Below are 17,567 nucleotides of genomic sequence, written 5' to 3'. Positions count from 1 at the left end.
CGTGGTTAGCCCTTGATATGTACCTGTGCTGTCGACCCCAGGTGTGTGTTATGTTTTCACAATTGTAATCCTCACTAATGCAAGTACTATGTTTCAGGCAGTTGATGGAGCGTCAACCCCTGCACTTGATGCAGAGCCTAACATTCAAGTATACGAATCGGCGCAACAGCTTTCGGAAGTGCGCACTACATTTGCAACATCCATAGATATTCTTCAGCAGCACGAGGTATGGATAATGACAGCTCCATCATGCGTGGTCATATAACGTGATTCCATTTGCTATACTTTCTTCCCTATTAACGCAAGTACTGTGTTTCAGGGAGACGACGAAGCTTCCACCACAATCACAACATCTCATTTAGATGATGCAGATGTAAAGGAATCGTTGAAATAAGTCGATGAAATGTGATCATATTTGGATTTTCCTTGATTCTTTTGGACAATGCATCATTTGCGGTTATCTCTTTATATGTACCTGTGCCGTCGACCCCAAGTGTGTGTTGTGTTTCCAATATTGTAAAGCATACTAATGCAAGTACTGTGTTTCAGGGAGATGCCTCCTCTCCAATACAACCATTCATGGCAGTCCATGCAGAGCCAGAGGTATGGATACTGACAGTTCGATCGAAATAGATTATCACTGGTCGAATACTTGTCGTTTGATTGTTGCACACAATGTTTAAATCGTATTTGGCTATTGAGATGTACCTGTGTGTTCGTCCTCACGTGTTTTCTGCTAACAATATTTTGATACATAGTAATGAAAGTACTATGTTTCAGGGAGACGATGGAGCCTCATTCCGTGCTGTCTATGCGGATACAGAAAATATAGTCGTTGCAGCGCAAGAGGAAGGGAGGACATGCGGAAACGAATCGGAGCTACAGCGTGCAGATGTTGAAGGTCGAGTCAAAAAAGTTGCAAAGAAAAAAAAACAAAAAAACGTTAGTTACAAACAGTTCATAACTTTAAAAAAATGTTTGTGCTGGGGACTATTTTATGTTTTTTTTCCAGTCAATTCTACTACACTCCATCTTGTGTTTAAACTGAACATCCCTTTTCCAATCTCTCCTCCAGTTACCCGTGGGTTTCAGAACTATACACACACAGACAGTGAAGCGAATGAGAGATGTGGCTTGCCAGACCGTGTACACTATGGAGGAACTATTAATTGACGCGAGGCGTGTTCAGGCTCGAGATGCTCATGTCCAATGGCCAAAACATGAATTAACTGTGTTTGGAGACTACAGCAAAGTTGTATTGGACCATAGCTACAGTGCGACCGCACCACCACAAGAAGATGTTATTGAATGTATTGAAGATAGCTCTGAAGTAGTTGCAGATCAATTTACACAATCTACACCCGCCAAAAATTTGCCACCAAAAAACCTGTCGACATTGTTGTGTTCTCCCATCAATGTTGAAGTAATAGATGTTGAAATGACAGAGAATGAACCAGCCGCAGCATCCATAGACGCAACAGAACTTGATATCAGCGATATTACTTTCCAATGTGTTGAAATCTCCACAACGTCAAAGGCCAAAACAACGTTGACGCAGGACGACAGTCTAATGAAAGAGAGCAAATACATTGTATTCGACAGTTGTTTGATGGAAATTATAAGTATGCTGAAATGTGTGCATTCCATTAGAGGGAAAGTATGTGGGAAGCCATTGATTAATGTGACTCGTCAAATAAAAGGCAATAATGTCAAAATAAATGCCGCCTGTAGATTAAATCATAGGTTCTCATGGTCTGCACAACCGATGCTGGGGAAACTGCCAGCAGGCAATCTACTGTGTGCAGCTGCATCACTTTTTAGTGGCTCCAGTTTTAGAAAGTTAGAGGCTTTCTTTCAGTTTGTGGGACTCCATTTCATTTCTAAAGCGCTGTACTACACATACCAACGTGATTATCTGTTTCCGGCCATTAGTGATGCTTGGAAAATTGAACAATTGTCTCTAGCAAGTACATTCGAAGGCAAAGGTTTCAGGCTAGCCGGCGATGGACAGTGCGACAGCCCTGGATTTTCTGCCAAGTACTGCACCTACCACTTTCAGGACATGGATAGTAAGAAAATTGTGAGTTCGGTGGTCGTGCAGGTAACACAATGTACATCCTCAGTAGCCATGGAGAAACTAGGTTTTATAAAATCAGTGGAATATCGAGGGGAATGCACATCGACCTCATAGCCACGTTTCAATTGCCAAGAAAATGAGAGAGCAGTTCCCACATATTAAACATCAGTTTGACGTATGGCATCTTGCTAAATCAATCAATAAGAAAATCTCAGCTGCAGGGAAAAAAAAAGGTTTTGAAAGTATTTTGCAGTGGTCACATTCTATCACCAACCATCTTTGGTGGAGCTCAAAAACTTGTGAGGGGTCAGTGGAAATACTACTTGAAAAATGGCGGGCACTGATGCACCACTGTACCAACGTTCACCGCTGGACAGCAAATGAACATTTCTACCAATATGAACATGGCCCTTTGTCCCCAGAGGAGGCACGGAAGAAGAAGTGGTTGATTCCATCTTCACCGACACACAAAGCCATTGAGAAGATTGTTTTCGACAAAACTCTATCAAGAGATTTGAGAGGACTGACAGAATTCTGTCACACAGGAGATTTGGAGGTGTTCCACAATATTTGCCTAAAGTACAGGCCAAAGCGCTTGCATTTTAGCTTTCGGGGCATGATACATCGCACTCTACTAGCGGTCTTGGCCCATAACAGCAATGTCGGACGTGAACAATCTAGGACTAGGGGTAAAGTAAGGATGCCTCGCTACACTAAGGTGTTTTCAAAACGAAGTAAGCAATGGGTGATCAAGCCAGTCTATGATGAAATGCAGTTCGACTTTGTGAAAGGCCTTATTGTTGCTGTGTTAGAGAAGCACAGATATGGAATTTTTGACGTTTCTGTGCAGAGCAGTGATCCATTGCCACCGAACATTGCGACTGTGCCATGCCCACCCGAAGCACAGCTGATTGTGAAGTACAAATCCTGGTTTAAATAATTGCAATACAATTGTCTTTTTGTAAATAAATGTTATTGTACAGTGTACCTGTAAACCTAACCCCTACCTTCACCATCATGGGTGGCGAACATGCTGGGTGTCATCTTTGAATTCTCTCTATTCACCTCACATATGTGTATGTATATATTTTTCTCATGTCTCATCTCATGTAAATGTAAATGCTGTGCACTGTTAACGGAGGGGAGGCTTGCGTATTGCAAATAATAAAACAAACAAACAAACAAACAATAAATCTCACTTTTAACTCAACTCCTGTGGTACTTTATACTTTCCCTGACCTTCTGCCAAAAATTAAATGTCTCAATTTGGGCTGCAAAGCTCGCAGACAACGGGGACAAAATTGGGGCACTTAGAACGCGCCAGCCAAGCGGGCCGTGGCATTTGGGAGAGAAGCCAGTTCGCATTTGCACATTGAGGCGCACTACATAGACGGATTCTAAACTTCAAGTTCTCACGGATGCCTATACTACGTGATGTTGCAAATAAAGATTGCGAAGGACAGCGCCCAGATGAGGCCCACAAGTCGCACTGAAAGTATAAGGGTATATTGTTTTTTGACCTTGAGACAGGGACCATGCCGAAAGAACTACATTTGAAGGGAGTGCGCAATAACGTAAGAGACGATAAGGCAGAAAATTCAGAAACTAGACCGAGTTTCATTTTAGGTCAGTTTACGAAAAATCGTTGTCAAGAGCACGGTCCGTTTTACAGACTGCATTACGAAGAGACACAATGGAAATTTCAAATATAATGTAAGTAAATCTTTACACGCTTTTATACCGGAATGAAGATTTAATGAATGGATGCATGAATAAATGAATGAATGAAGAGCTAGGAAAAGCAAGTAAAACTGTTCGTAGTGGGCACATGGGCATGCAGGTCCACTGGTCTAACCGATCTCGGTCCTTGGCCCAGCCACTTTTCCCTGCACTGCCTACCTGCACTACGGGACTGTCTCTGTATCCTTCAGCCCCTTCTCCCGGCATTTACCTTGCACTTGCCACCAGCTGGCCCTATTATTTAATTTGTATTCAACTAACCATGTACAGCCCTTCCCCATGCACGATCAGAAAGACACCTGGCCTAGTAGGATCGCTGTCTGTCTGCCCTTGTTCCCCACCTGCCTCATCACGCCTAGAAACACTTGAGTATAGGCGCGTTACACATGCCATATCATATATCATATAATCCTCACGCATGTAGACTGTCGTTTATCATTGTGTGTTGGCCTCTATTTATCTCGTTACTTTTCGCATTGATTTTAGAGACGAACATACTCAATTGAACTATCCCTGCAAGCAAATAGTTTCTGATCGGCCCTAATAATAAATAAAATGAGTAATATTAATGAAGTTCGGCTAGCGAGACTAATTATCATTTTTTTGTTTTCATAACAGGTATTTGATCCCTTTCTGCCACTGCCATCTGTTTGAGACACCGGCGGATGGATTCTTCAGCAGACACCTGCAGCTTCGTGTCAACAACTGGAGCATGATCACCATATTATGGGACGATCGCCAAGGGCCCACATGCCCTTACGCTGTACTAGTGGCTAGAAGCAACATGTCAACCTTTTGGCTGGACTAGTGCCTAGTTGATGGAACAGCCTTGCGGTTCACCGTGCTTCCAAAGTGATTCTTTTTACGAAAGGAACATAAAGGAACAGCGCGTGACTCAAGATGAAATGGAACAGTTATTGCGGATACAGATAAAAGAAAATAAATGGCTTCCGGAGTTCATATGTCAATTGCTGAATATTCTCTAAACATTTAATGTCAAATAAATGTACTTTACCAAATGTACGGTGTTGCTGTTTCATTTTAAAGTACAGTTTCATATTCCGAATTGTGGCGCGCTGTGTTGTGAGTTGATCTGTGTTGGTTTCCGGGTTCTGTGTGGAGTCGCGTAGAAGACGACTGGGCGCGTTTGCCTACGCAGCACAGTAACATCACCGGGAGAGGCGGGGAATATGAATGTTTTGATAATGTCAGGCTCAGGGGCGGGGGAATTGATTTAGTGCCGCAAAAGCAGGTCAGCCAGGGCGATCGGGGAAAAGATAGGATTATCAGAAAATGGCAGCTCCCTAGTGCTTGTTTTCGCGTGCGTTTAATGGACGAAAACTCGGGTAAGGTCCATAGGAAAGTTGTCTAAAATCGAGCCACTTAGGCTTAAAAAAACATGGCCGACCCGTAGGGACAATAACATTTTTTACTAGACTATGCCTTTAAGACATTAAGACAGTCAGTACTGGGAGACTTTTCCCTTAGTCCTTTCCTCATGTTGCGGCTTTTGTGCAACATGTAACAAGTGTGCAATGTATCTAACCATACAGCACACTTGGGTCTATAGTCATTTCCAAAGGCCCTATATACTCTCGCTCAACTTTTTATGAACTGTGCAGGTGTGGCATGGACAGGACTGGTGGCAGATATCGTTTCGCATTATTTTTAACCCTTTCCTGCCATATTAACCGCATTTGGCACGAATAGGTGGCCTGGCTACAAAATGGCCATGCCACAAGATTCTTTGTCCTGTCCTTTGGCCATCTTGCCCCTTCACCTTCCCCAGGTAGAGTCGACCCGGGCCAGTCCTCATTTGGTCATGCCCTATCCCGCGAAATGCAAAGCTTGCACAGGATTCTGCATGCCTTGTGTGTGTGCCTCCAGGATGTGGGCTGGGATGTCTGATCCCAATACACATCCTGGGTGCCAGAGTGTCTGGAGTGCCCTGAAGGCCTGGGACCACCCTGCTCCGTGATTGGTCCACGTATGGAGTGTGTGTTTGTGAGGAGATCTCCTATTGGGTCCCCTCCGTTTTGGGGCGAAGGGAACTTTAGATAAGAGGAGGCTGAAAGCACCACTACCATGTCGATCTCCTGAGTTCTCACTGAACAAAGGATAGGAGCCAAGTATCCTGCTACTACGAAGCTGAGTCGAGGAACCGCTGGTGACCCGCTGGAAGGTTTGGCACCCTGAGCCCGCTGTCGTCCCGTGGGACCCCTCTGCATCTGGTCGTCCCAGAAGGTCTTCGAAGACACTTCGACATATTGGAATAGTTGGACCCACTATTTTCTGCACCTTCATCAAACCCTGCACGTAACCTCTCTCGGAAGTGTCTCTGGGCCAACCAGTGAACTGACCAGCTTAACCAGTACCTTTGAATTTCATACACTTGGCATTGCCAGGTCTCAAGTGAGACAAGTGCACCAGGACCGGAGTAAACGCGGTTACCCAGTTGCCCTGCCGCAGCAACGTCCTTTGCAATTCCACTGCATTTGTGACCCTTTTGCCCCCGAAGCCTGCTGCAGTGAAACTGGGTTGATTCATCCACCCGGAGCGGAGAAATCGCCACTGTCCCGTTTGGGAATAATCGCTGTATCTCAGGAACTAAAAGGTGCTGAGACGTCCTTTTTGCCGCATTCGAAACTGCAAGCGAAGTGGACTGACCTGCTGAAGTTTGGGTCCGCTTGTGTTGGGGACCAGTGAGTACACAATACCCCGACTGGTGGCCCCTAGCATAAGCACATGTGGCCCCTGAGGGCCCCTCTCCTTTCCACTGCTATTGCAAAATAGCAACTCCATCCCGAACTCTCAAACTGCCTTTGCCTTCAAGTGGAGGTCCTTGACTAGTGGGAACTTGTTCTGCATCGCCTCACCCACTTTCCCGAGCTGCTAGATACCCCAGAAGAGACCCCATTCTGCCCTTTGGCACAACCGCATGCACTTGCATTGCATGTACTATTGAGAACAATGCTCCTCTCTTCTTAGGGCTTGGACTGCCTCTTAGTTAGGTGTATTCTCGATGGTGAACTGGGCCTAAGGATTACCTGCACTGCCCGTTTGCTTCCCCTCTAGGTTATCGACATATTTTGTGCAGTTAACCCTTTGGACCCCAATGGTCTTGTACATATAATGTATGGATTGTGATGTGTTGGTTTACTTGGTGTTACTGTGATTCTTTTGCTATGGTCGATGTTACAAAGGCCTTGTAATAAATGTGTCAATATTTTTGATATAACACCAATCTGGAGTAATTTGTAAGCGTCCTTGCTCTGTGTGCTCATTGAGGTCTTTCAGTCACCCTCACCCCTCCTGAGACATAGTCTTGACCGCCTGCCAAAGCTACCTTGATTGGTCTGGCTTGTCCAGAGGTTACCCTGTTCCAAGAAACTAGGCTGGCCTTCTGAACTTCTGCCCACCAGGTCAGAGTTGAGAAATCCATCTTAACAAGCACCTCGCTGAGTGTCTCTTCAAAACGCTGCACTAAAAAACAATCATTGCTCAACATTTTCTAATGTGTAGGTGTTAAGCAGATATCCTCCACTTGCCAACTATGAATATTGGAGTAGTTGGCCAGTACTTTGCTCTGTTTTCGCAAATGCAGCATATATACGGTTGAATTCCAGTTACTGTGCAGCTAACCTGGGTGCAGATCCTCCGATTCACACTCATCAAGTGGCAGGTACTGACTAATGAAGTGGGTTGCCACAAGATGGAGAACAAAGGCAAAGCATGCCATGTGCATGGTTTTTCCAATCCCCAGGGCAATTACAACATTAGGCCCATTATCAGCTTACGAAAATCTCACTTGTAAACTGGGTGGAGTGAGCCAATGTGTTACAAAATCCTTTACCTCCTCCCAGTGAAATTCCCCTGTGAGGCTTACTTTTCAAACCCTTCCATACACAAGGTGGCCTGCTGGAGAATGCCATTCTGCAGGTGATAGAGCAAAACACCTGAGCAGGACATTTAAACTCAGGAATGAGTTGCAGCTGAGAAGAGACGCTGAAGGAGTATTTGAAGTAGAGGCAGTCCAACGTGCTGGGTTTGCAGCAGAAATAGAAGGTTGAACACCAGCTGATGCTGACGTGAAAAGGTAAGGCATGCGACATTGCAGAGTGCACACAGCAGGGAGCGTCGTCTGGAAGAGAAGCACAGCCGAGGGGGAGATGTACTCCCAAGCTGACGTGTGGCGGTTTGGTTTGCTAGAGGACACAGAGGACCAACAGAGCTGGCACAGCTCTGGGCTAAAGCGGTGCAGACCGATGAAGTTACACGGGATCTGGCAATAGAGCGGACAGAACACAGAAGGTCTGCTGCAGCACCAGCAAGTGAAGCAGAGACGCCAAAGAAGACCAATGAGTTAGCCTTAAACTAAAGGTGACCCCGGCCCGCTCCGAGCAGGACATTTAGCAGAAAACAATACTTTTGAATACCAAACCAAAAAGAAACTGTACAAAGGTGACAAGGGTGCAATTTCCTTGTTATGGGATACCAACTGGTGGAAACCTGTACCCCGCATTGCCAATAGCCAAGAGTCTGCAAAGGAGTAGTACGGAGGCGACAAGGGCGCAGCTCCCCTTTTATGGGATACCAACTTGGGGAAACCGATTACCTAGATTACCAAGAGTCAAGGGACTACAAAAAGATGCAGCCATTGTTCAGCCATCCTCGCATATGATACTGGTGTGGAGAATCTTTAAACAAATATTGTCAATAAGCACAATTGTAGTTGTAGTTTTTTTTTTTTATCCTGGCAGGTGAGTAAACCAGGAAAGGGATCAATAGTGGTTAGTCCTGACAGGCAAGTAGAACAGTAAAGAAGAAGATGTTTCGAAGCAGTGCGATTGTAGCAAAAAGGTGTGGTGGAAAGAACTTTATTATCATTTTGACAAACCGTTGTATCACCAGAGATAGTTGTGGTGATATCCTGACAAAAGTATTTCATTGAAAGAAGAAGTGTGATATGCTGGCTATTACTTTACATCCAGAGATCTTGGTTGATGAACTTGTGTTTTGTGAGAAAGACATTTGCCTTAACAAGACGAATGTTGTGGGGGACAACAACTGCTTTGATTCTTGAAAAAGTGTTGATGAAAGAGACATTTAATTTAACATGTGGAAGATCGCATTCAAGGAGAGGATCTTTTGTGTTGAACTGAACAGAACTTTGCTGTATCAGAACTTTTCCAAGTTTATTCCTGCATTGATCCAGGGGAAGGAAACCCAACCCTGGTCAAAAGGAGTACTTTCTAAAACATATATGTTTGAACTTTTACACTGTGGTGTTGAATCGAAATATTCCTTGTGTTATTTTGTTGTATGTATTAGTGGGAAGGTCAGAGACCTTTGGACACTAGGTCATCTTTCTTTAGATTGCTAGGTAGGGACATCCTTGTTAGTATAGGGAAAGATAGAAGTTTATCTCACCTTTTTTCATTTAATAAATGGCAAACATTGAGAAAATTATACATTTGTGTCTCGCATTTCTGACCCCCTCACATTTCACAGATTAGTTGTAAAGGTGTGCTATTGAAGATTATGGGAATTTCCCGGTGGGGAACAATGAGGTTAAGTAACCATCTCAATCCATTGTTTTCAACAATACATCTATAGAATAAAATGTCCCAACATCATTATCAACGCATGTGTACCTTTTTTGATCTTACCCTCCATGCCCACACAAGATATTTACAGGTTGCATAGATTGCTAGCACATCGCGAGAATTAGTGCAAATGTGCACTGCCTCATCAATGGTCTGACAGGCCCGGGCCAGGAATAATGGCCTTAAATAGTGTTTTCTCAATAACAATGTGGCTGAGCATGTCAATAAAAAAATGGATCACAGTTTCAATCACTTAGCCACACAACCGACACACAGAGCACACACATTGATATTCCACTTGTGCAGTCGGTATAATCAAAGAGAGATATACAGCACTCTTTCGTATTTTGGGTTCACATAGTCTAAATAACCCTCGCAACCCTCATTAATTTTCAAGCTCCAGTAGCATGTCAGGACCAACGATCCAGCTACCTTAGAGCGAGTGTCCCAGTTGGTCTTTACAAGCGCTGCCGCCTTGATCATAGCCTTGGCAGAATTGGTTATGTTGCTTGGATTGATCCAATATTCACCAAGCCGCAGCGCAACTAGCGACTCCTTTACATGGGCAAACCAGGGTAGAGAGGAACCCCTTGCCTGAGTGATGACGTCCATCACGGTTTCCTCATATTTGAGCACGGAATCATTCGACCATAAACAATCCCAATACTGGACAGGCCGCAATCAGCAGATAGATTCAATACAGTTAAGTTAGGCTTAGCTGTGGACAGTCCCAGGATATTGTTTAGGTACTTGTTTTCTACAATTGATAATCTACTAGTACTTGCCTGTCCCCATAGTTCTGCCGACATAAATTGTAGCCTGCTTAGCTTGGGCTTTGTAGACCTCGAGAGAGTTGCAAACTGCACCATCCCCCTTGCTAATGTAACTCTTGCTTTGTCCAGTTGCATGCTCGAGTTGCAGGACATTATTCTTAACCCCAATTAATCATAAAACTCAATCTGCTCAATCAGGCCCTCGTCCAGCTCTAACCTTAGCACTTTGGGCTTGCTCCTGGTTTTTGCACTAAATACCATTGAATTTGATTTGAAGACATTTAGAGCCAGGTCACTGCGCTTGCAGAAATCCACAATACCCCTAACTGCTTGCGTGTGACAGATGGTGTTAGTGACAATAAAACAGAGTCATCAGCAAATAGTAGGGCCGGGATCGTCTCTCCTGCTAGCGTGGGAGCATCTGACTGGGTCCCAACAGCTCGTCAACAACTCCATTAATGAAGATACAAACTATCTTGGGTGTCAGGGCGCACCTCTGTTGGACCCCCTTCTCAATCGTGATGGTTCCTGAGGTGCTGCTATCAGTTCTCCAACGGACAATGGCTAAGTTGCCCAAATACAAGTTCTGAATGGCATCTAGAAGGTGAAGTAGAACATTTAGTCCCAGGAGGATCCCCCACAAGTGGGCCCTCAGCACTGTGTCTATTGCTGTTCGCAGGTCCACGAATATGGGTTAGACAGACATTTTTCTGAGGACAGTATACTTGTCACATACCAGTCTAAGCCGGAGGCTTTGACCGACTGTGCTCAGCCCCCTACAGGACCCGGCTTGACAGTGATTGATTATGTGATTGTCAGTGATCCAAGATTCCAAGTGAGATATAATTACTCTAGCATATATTTTCCCTCATGTCCAGTAACAAGCTTGGATGGTAATTTGTGGGCAGGTCTCTATTTCACTTTTTTTTAAATTGGGATTATCTAGGCAAGGGTCCAGGATGTGGGAACAGCATCACGTTTTAGCACTCCATTAAAAATCTTGGTCAGATAGGGAATCCAAATACCTGGCTCTGTGGCTTATAGGTCTACTGGGACCTTATCTGGGCCCAGAGCCTTTCCCAGTTTTTGGCTACGTAGGGCTCTCCCCACTTCCTCGCAAGTGAGGACGAACGCTGGATACTTGCACACACCCACCCTCAATCCATGATCACCATCCCTGTTACCTTGGGAGGGGGATCTATCTTCCCTATATAACCCTGCAAAATATTCAACCCAGGTCGATTCAGTAATGCAGCTCTGCTGTACATTACACCCATTTGTACGCCCATCCCCCATTATGCTCCAGAAGCACCTAGAGTAACCTTTTTCTATCACAGTCAGCAACTCACCCCGGTATTCTCTCACCAAACCTTTTTCTTATTCTTCAAGATTCTTTGTATACTTACTTCTGGCTTCCCACAAGTCTACGGGACCCGTTGCACGCTTTGATCTAGCCTCACTGACCAACAGTCCTTTGGCCTGCCTACACTCTGCCTCATACCGGTGCTAGGGGGGTTCTAGACTCTGTATGTTTCCGCACCACTTTCAGGGGCTTCGAGAACGTGGGCCCCAACTTTTCAGATTCTCGTGGAGATTAACTAGTGCTTCACTGTTCTGCAGGTCTATGGTGGCAAATTCCTCCAAAGATATCATGGTATGCCATCGGCAAGTCGAGTTTATCCAGGTCGAGTTTTCCCCACTTGATGTTAAGTCTAGCATGGCCGGTTATAGCTAATGGGACCCTGGTCCTGGGTGCCTCAGTAACTCCTGCCTCACTCAGTTTCATAAAGGACTCATTCACCTATAGCACCAATGGATGGTGATTGCTTTTTACCCTGCGCTGACTGCCGAAGCTATTCACAAGGAGCCATGCTTCAACATTTGCAAATATGTAAACTATTCTGCTTTGGGCCATCCCATTGTCAAAGGTCACAATCGTGGGGGCATCCCCCGTGAACTGACAAATGCAAGCCGTGAGGTTGGCTGAGAGCAGTAAGATAGGAACTTGTTTGGCATTCCTGTAGTTCCTATATGCTTTTATAGAATTCAGACTTCCTATGCTCCAGTGACTGTCTTTCTCGTCCATCATTTCGGCCATATTATTCAAGGGCTCGAACTGGAGATTACGTTCCCCCATGATCATCGCCCTCAAGAAGTTGAGCGGGCTCGTTCTCCAGCTGTTAATGCACTCAACCACCTTCAGTATGAGGACCACACCTACGCCGGGTAGGCCCCTGATATAAAAATGTATAAGGATAATCTTGGAATCATCTTTAAGATACAGGTGTAGCTCAAGTATATTGGGGGATCCACAGTCCTGCACCTGTATGAACTTATACCAAGATACATCTACCCATGGAACCAACCCCCTGTTTGGGCGACCCTTATTCCCTTTGCCTGCTGGAATTGCAAAGGGTGCATACTGTAAGAAAGGCATGGTATCAAAGTAAGACAGACACAAGTGATCACAGTTCAAGGGTGTGTATTAAACGTTTATCAGGGGTGTGAAAAACACCTATCAAACCCTAAATCTACGATGGGAGCAAGCTACGACCATCAAATAATAATAATACAGTCCTTGTGGAGTCTAGTCAAATAAAAGGGGCCTATACCAAAAAACCTATTGCCAATCCTTATCACTATGCTACAATAAATTGTGGGATAATGTTCACAAAATAAAAGAAGTGTTCACAAAATGATAAATCAGGACGTGTAGGCCGGGGCTTACCTTCCCCACGTTTTTAACAGGGGACAAGGCAGGGCATGAGAATAGCACACTCTTGGTATTCTTCGGCACTAGGTCACAGTTCCTTTCTTCTCCATCAAGGCCTTTCGTTTCCCCAGTCTCTTCGGTGCAAGGTTTCTTGCCTCAGAGGGCCTCATGTTCCATAAACAATAAAGAGAGAAAGTTCCTTCCTTGATATTCATGTCGGGCGATTTACTTTTCACCCTGGACCCCCCTCTTCCGGATTCAGAGCCCCAACACTCACAATTAGTTCCCCTCAGCTGGGCTCAGACCAATTCGACCACAATTAGTCCCCCTCTTCCGGTCTCAGACCAATTTCAACAACAATATCTTCCTGGGTGAATTTTGCCATTCACCCCGGGATCCCCCTCTGCCGGGCTCGGACCCCTTTTACACAATTAGTCCCCCTCTTACGGGCTCATACCAATTTCAACATGTAGATGATCGAAGACTTTTGAATGTGAATGGGATTCCACTGAACCCATTGCAGGACCACTTTGATTCACCTTTTTGTAATATTTTACATACTCTGGGGTACCAAAACATAGACCTTCTAATGAGCATTCACGTGGCGCTGAACAAACCACTCTGTTTCTGGTGCCATTGTTGGTTTCTTAAAGTTCAAGCGTACACAAGTTCTTTGTTCATACAATGTTGCCGCTTGCAACCTTGAGCATCACACAGCCCGGCGTGCTATCAGCTTCTTCCGACTCACCGGCTGTGCTGAGCTCGTTGTCTTCATTTTGTTGTCGGAGTCAAGGACGGTACCACAGTGGCAATATCTTCTCCCCTCCTTGGCCATCAATGCGGGAGGGCCCTGTGTACCTTCGACAAACGCGCCATTGTTCGTTAGCTGGTATTCCTGGTCTTATGTTTCTTTTCCTTGAGGTTTCCTGAAAGTCGCGATCCTTTCTTGAAAAGGGCAAGGGCGATTCCCTCCTTGTCATCCTCTCTGTTTTCGCTGCCTTTCTCCTCGATTTAAATTGCCATCCCGGAATAGCTGCTTCCTCGTGCGTTTGTCCTCGCTTAAAGTGTGCTTTCGTGCTCTGCCTTTTATCTGTGTGGGGAAGTGTAATGGAAGTCAGGTGTGTGTAATCAGCAGTAATTGCCTGACTCTGCCTGACCCTTGTATTGGGACATGTCAGGTATACGGCTCTAGTGTCAGTCCGTTATTGCTCGCGATTAACTGCCCGTAAGAAAGTGTTTGTGTTGCAAAAGGGGGAGGGTTGAGTTTCTAGATATTCTACCTGGTAGGATGGGTAAAGGGTGTTGTAAGGAAGGATATACCGTGTCTCGCCCTTCGATGGTCCACTTCCACTCCCTGAAGACCCCCCCATCCTCCCACACTGGTCCACCCCAGGAACTAGGTCCAATAGTGATGGCTGTGTCCTGGGACTAGCGAGTGAGACACCTTCAGGTTTCTCACAATACCCTTGTATGTGGGGGCATCAATGGCCGCGGTTTCTTGAAGATTTACTATCCCACTGATGTGTGGTGTATCTGATGCCTCACCCCCAGTCTCAGGACCCTTATTCACCACTTGGAATTTGCTGGAGGGTGCTCCAGTGATGGCTATGGGTGCAGCACCAACTCCTCCACCACCCTGTGGAGCTTACTCAGCTGTGATCTCAATTCCTCATTATCTTTTTGCAGTGCTGAAACAAGGAGTAATGCACGCTCACAGCCGTCATAGCACTGCAGGCCACCAAGTACTCTCTCTATTATTTCCCTCATCCTCAACCACCTGGGATATCGGAACAGTGAGGGTGGGTTCAGGATCTGGATTAGGGTCTACCTCCAGTTCACTCAGGATCTCGAACCTATTGCAAATATGGAGTTCCGGAGGATAGATAATCGCCTCTGTCACCTCCGGTCCAGACACCAATCCGGTCCCATCTCCACCCTCCCTTCCACCCCACTTCCCCGTGATATCGCTTCAGTGGTGTAGTGGTTGACCTCAACTGGAATGCTACAGGATTTCCCGCCTTGCTGATCAGGACGGTTAGCTTATAGCCTGACAAGATACTCCCTACTTCAACTAGGGCCGGGAGTGGGATTTTAGAGACACTCCTCCCACCCCCGGTTACCCCGGGCCATTTTATGCATCTGCTCGACACTAAACTTGCGCTGGAAGGGTTTCTTTGCCAACTATTGTCAGATAAACCAACTTCCTTGTAGCCCATGGCGCAAACCTCATCATTAGTGACCAGACTGCAGTTGGAATCAACATTTATTGCATTGCGCCCTCCTCCCCCCCCTTCTCTGAGTTGATAGAAATCTTACTAGGGGGTCTGTTCTCCTGGGAATCAATATTGTACAAGAGCCCTGCAATTTCGTCGATCATGGCATTAGCCTCATCTATTCTGTTGACAAACACACACCTCACCTGTCCTCAAAGGGGTTGCGGGGTGCCTGTGTGCAGCATCAGCTTGTGTCAGCTGCTTGAATTCCTTAACCGGTCATGTAAGATTCAAGTTGTGAAGATTCCGGGAGAAACTTGGTTAAAGGACAAAGACGCCTGGTCCGGGTAGCAAGACTCCTGCTATCCTGCAGAGCCGCAAACACCCTCCGGGACGCCAACACCCACACCCTTTTCCCCCGCGTGCTTCGCTCTGGCGGGGGATGTCAAGGCATATGAAGGCTGATGGGCGGGGTAAACAGCCAGCAGCAGCAAAGCTAGGAGCAGTGCCTTGTTCTTCCTCCTCTGGTTTGCGGGACACCCACGCCTTTTACCCCCGCGGGCTGGGTGGTTGTGCAAATGTGTCCATTGGCTGCATTAGAGGGCTGGCAGGATGACCTGTCATTTTTTGGTAAGTATGTGATTGGTTCTTCCTCATATAGGCCCACAGGGAAGAGGTGCCAACATTGGTACACAACTTCCCTCACAAGACACTTTTTGTGCATATATAGCACGTGGCAAGATATGGTGGTTGCTGTTCTGCTGCAACAAACCTACACATCGCTATTTGAGGCCTGAGATGGACCTTAAAATCTCCTCCTTCTTGGCGTCTGTTCTGTGTACTTTGCAGTGGATGCTGTGTGGGTGCTTTTGGCAGAGGTATTGGTGATGTTGATAATGCTGTCTGCAAAGCTGTACTACCACCAGAAAGTGTTTTTAGACCGTTTTTTAAAATGACTACACACCCATGCATGGAGGGTGCCTGGAGCTTGCTACCCATGCATTGTGCTTGCACTTGACGAGTGCATTGTTTTGTCAATGTCTGCATTCTCTTCATCTGTCTCTCTGTCTCCCAGGTTATCTGTGACAGCCTTAAAGAAGATGTGTCTTAGAGTCTAAATATGTCAATGAGAAGATGGAGCATAATCTTGGTCATGTTCTTAATTTTTGTATGATTACCGGAAATCAGAGGTATGGTCAGAGGTATGGTATTTTCAGGAATTACCTCTTATTCATCATCATTGGTGCATTGCTCCATTTGTTGCTGAGGTAGTGCCATCTCTTCTCCCTCTTGTGCCTCTGATGGTGGGTGCTCAACGCCCTCCTGCTCTTCCTTTGCGTCCACCTGAGGTTTATCCTCTGTTGCCTCATGTAAGTGTGACAGTGGTGCATGCATGACTACATTTCTTCCCAATGCACCTGATTCATTTGGGGCAGATGACACTTTTCAACTACTGACTGGACAGCCCAGCTAGCACACATCCATGTATCATTACAGTGCATACAGCTGCTGCTATAACAGGTGAAACAGGCCTTTACCTGCAGCAGACTCTGACATGTTAATTATATTTACCTCCACTCTAAAATAAGCAGACTGTTCAAAACTGCTTAGGCTTTCTCCTCTGCCAACACATGATATGTATCCCTAGCACTGCTTTGGACTTCTCTGTCAACAAAAGACATGTGTGCCTAACACTACTTTGGCCTTCTCCAAAAATGTGGAGTTTGTCTCTGGTGAATGGTGTACTGTACTGCCTCCCCCTGCTTATGTTCAGGAGTGTGTCTTTTGCCGGTGTCGTCTACTCCCTCTCCACCCAGAAATCATGCGACTCCCTTAGCACACACACAATTATATTCTGTATCCCTAACAATACCTGGGCTCTATGAGCAATTTAATTTTCACCTAGCCTACATTATTGCTAATCCTTAACTAATGAACGTCCTAGTTACACGAACCAGAGCACCAAGGTGTTGCTCCCGACTCGTCAAATGCACCCACAGAAGATTTTGAGTTTCGCCTTGCCTGCGTTCATAGAGCAGCTGGGTCGAACTCTGTCACAACCCTTTACTGAATTCTCGACAAAAGCTAGAAAATATCCAACTGCTGCAACTGGTTAAAATCTGAGAGTTTTAAAGTTCTACTCGAAATGTTTCCCTGATGCCTAGCAACGGGAAAAGAGCTTTATCCGTTAAAACTTTGTGTTTTCATTTGTGCTGACATGAGCTGTCATGACATGGGGAAGGGAGCACAAATGTGAATGATCAAACAATTGTTTTTGGGAAACTTCGTAGTTGTGATCAGTCTGGTAGCCCAGCCGCAGCAAACTTCAATGAATTAATAGCCATTCACATTTACCCTTTAAATGTCAGTAACTGTAATCTTTCAAATGTCCAATATTATTATTATGTATTTGCTGACACCAGTTCAGGTAAATAGGCTATGTTT

General features: G+C 45.5%; 1 protein-coding gene across 2 annotated transcripts in view; it reads right to left on the bottom strand.

Moving 5' to 3' along the window:
- MCOLN3 (mucolipin TRP cation channel 3) overlaps positions 1-17,567 on the bottom strand; it is a 939,415-nt gene that overhangs the window by 730,001 nt on the left and 191,847 nt on the right. The window lies entirely within an intron of this gene.

Source organism: Ambystoma mexicanum, chromosome 1q (genome assembly GCF_040938575.1).
Source record: "Ambystoma mexicanum isolate Mex_15411 chromosome 1q, UKY_AmexF1_1, whole genome shotgun sequence".
Classification (NCBI taxonomy): Eukaryota; Metazoa; Chordata; class Amphibia; order Caudata; family Ambystomatidae; genus Ambystoma; species Ambystoma mexicanum.
Note: the sequence above shows the minus strand (reverse complement) of the source record. Positions and strands in the feature narration are given on the sequence as shown.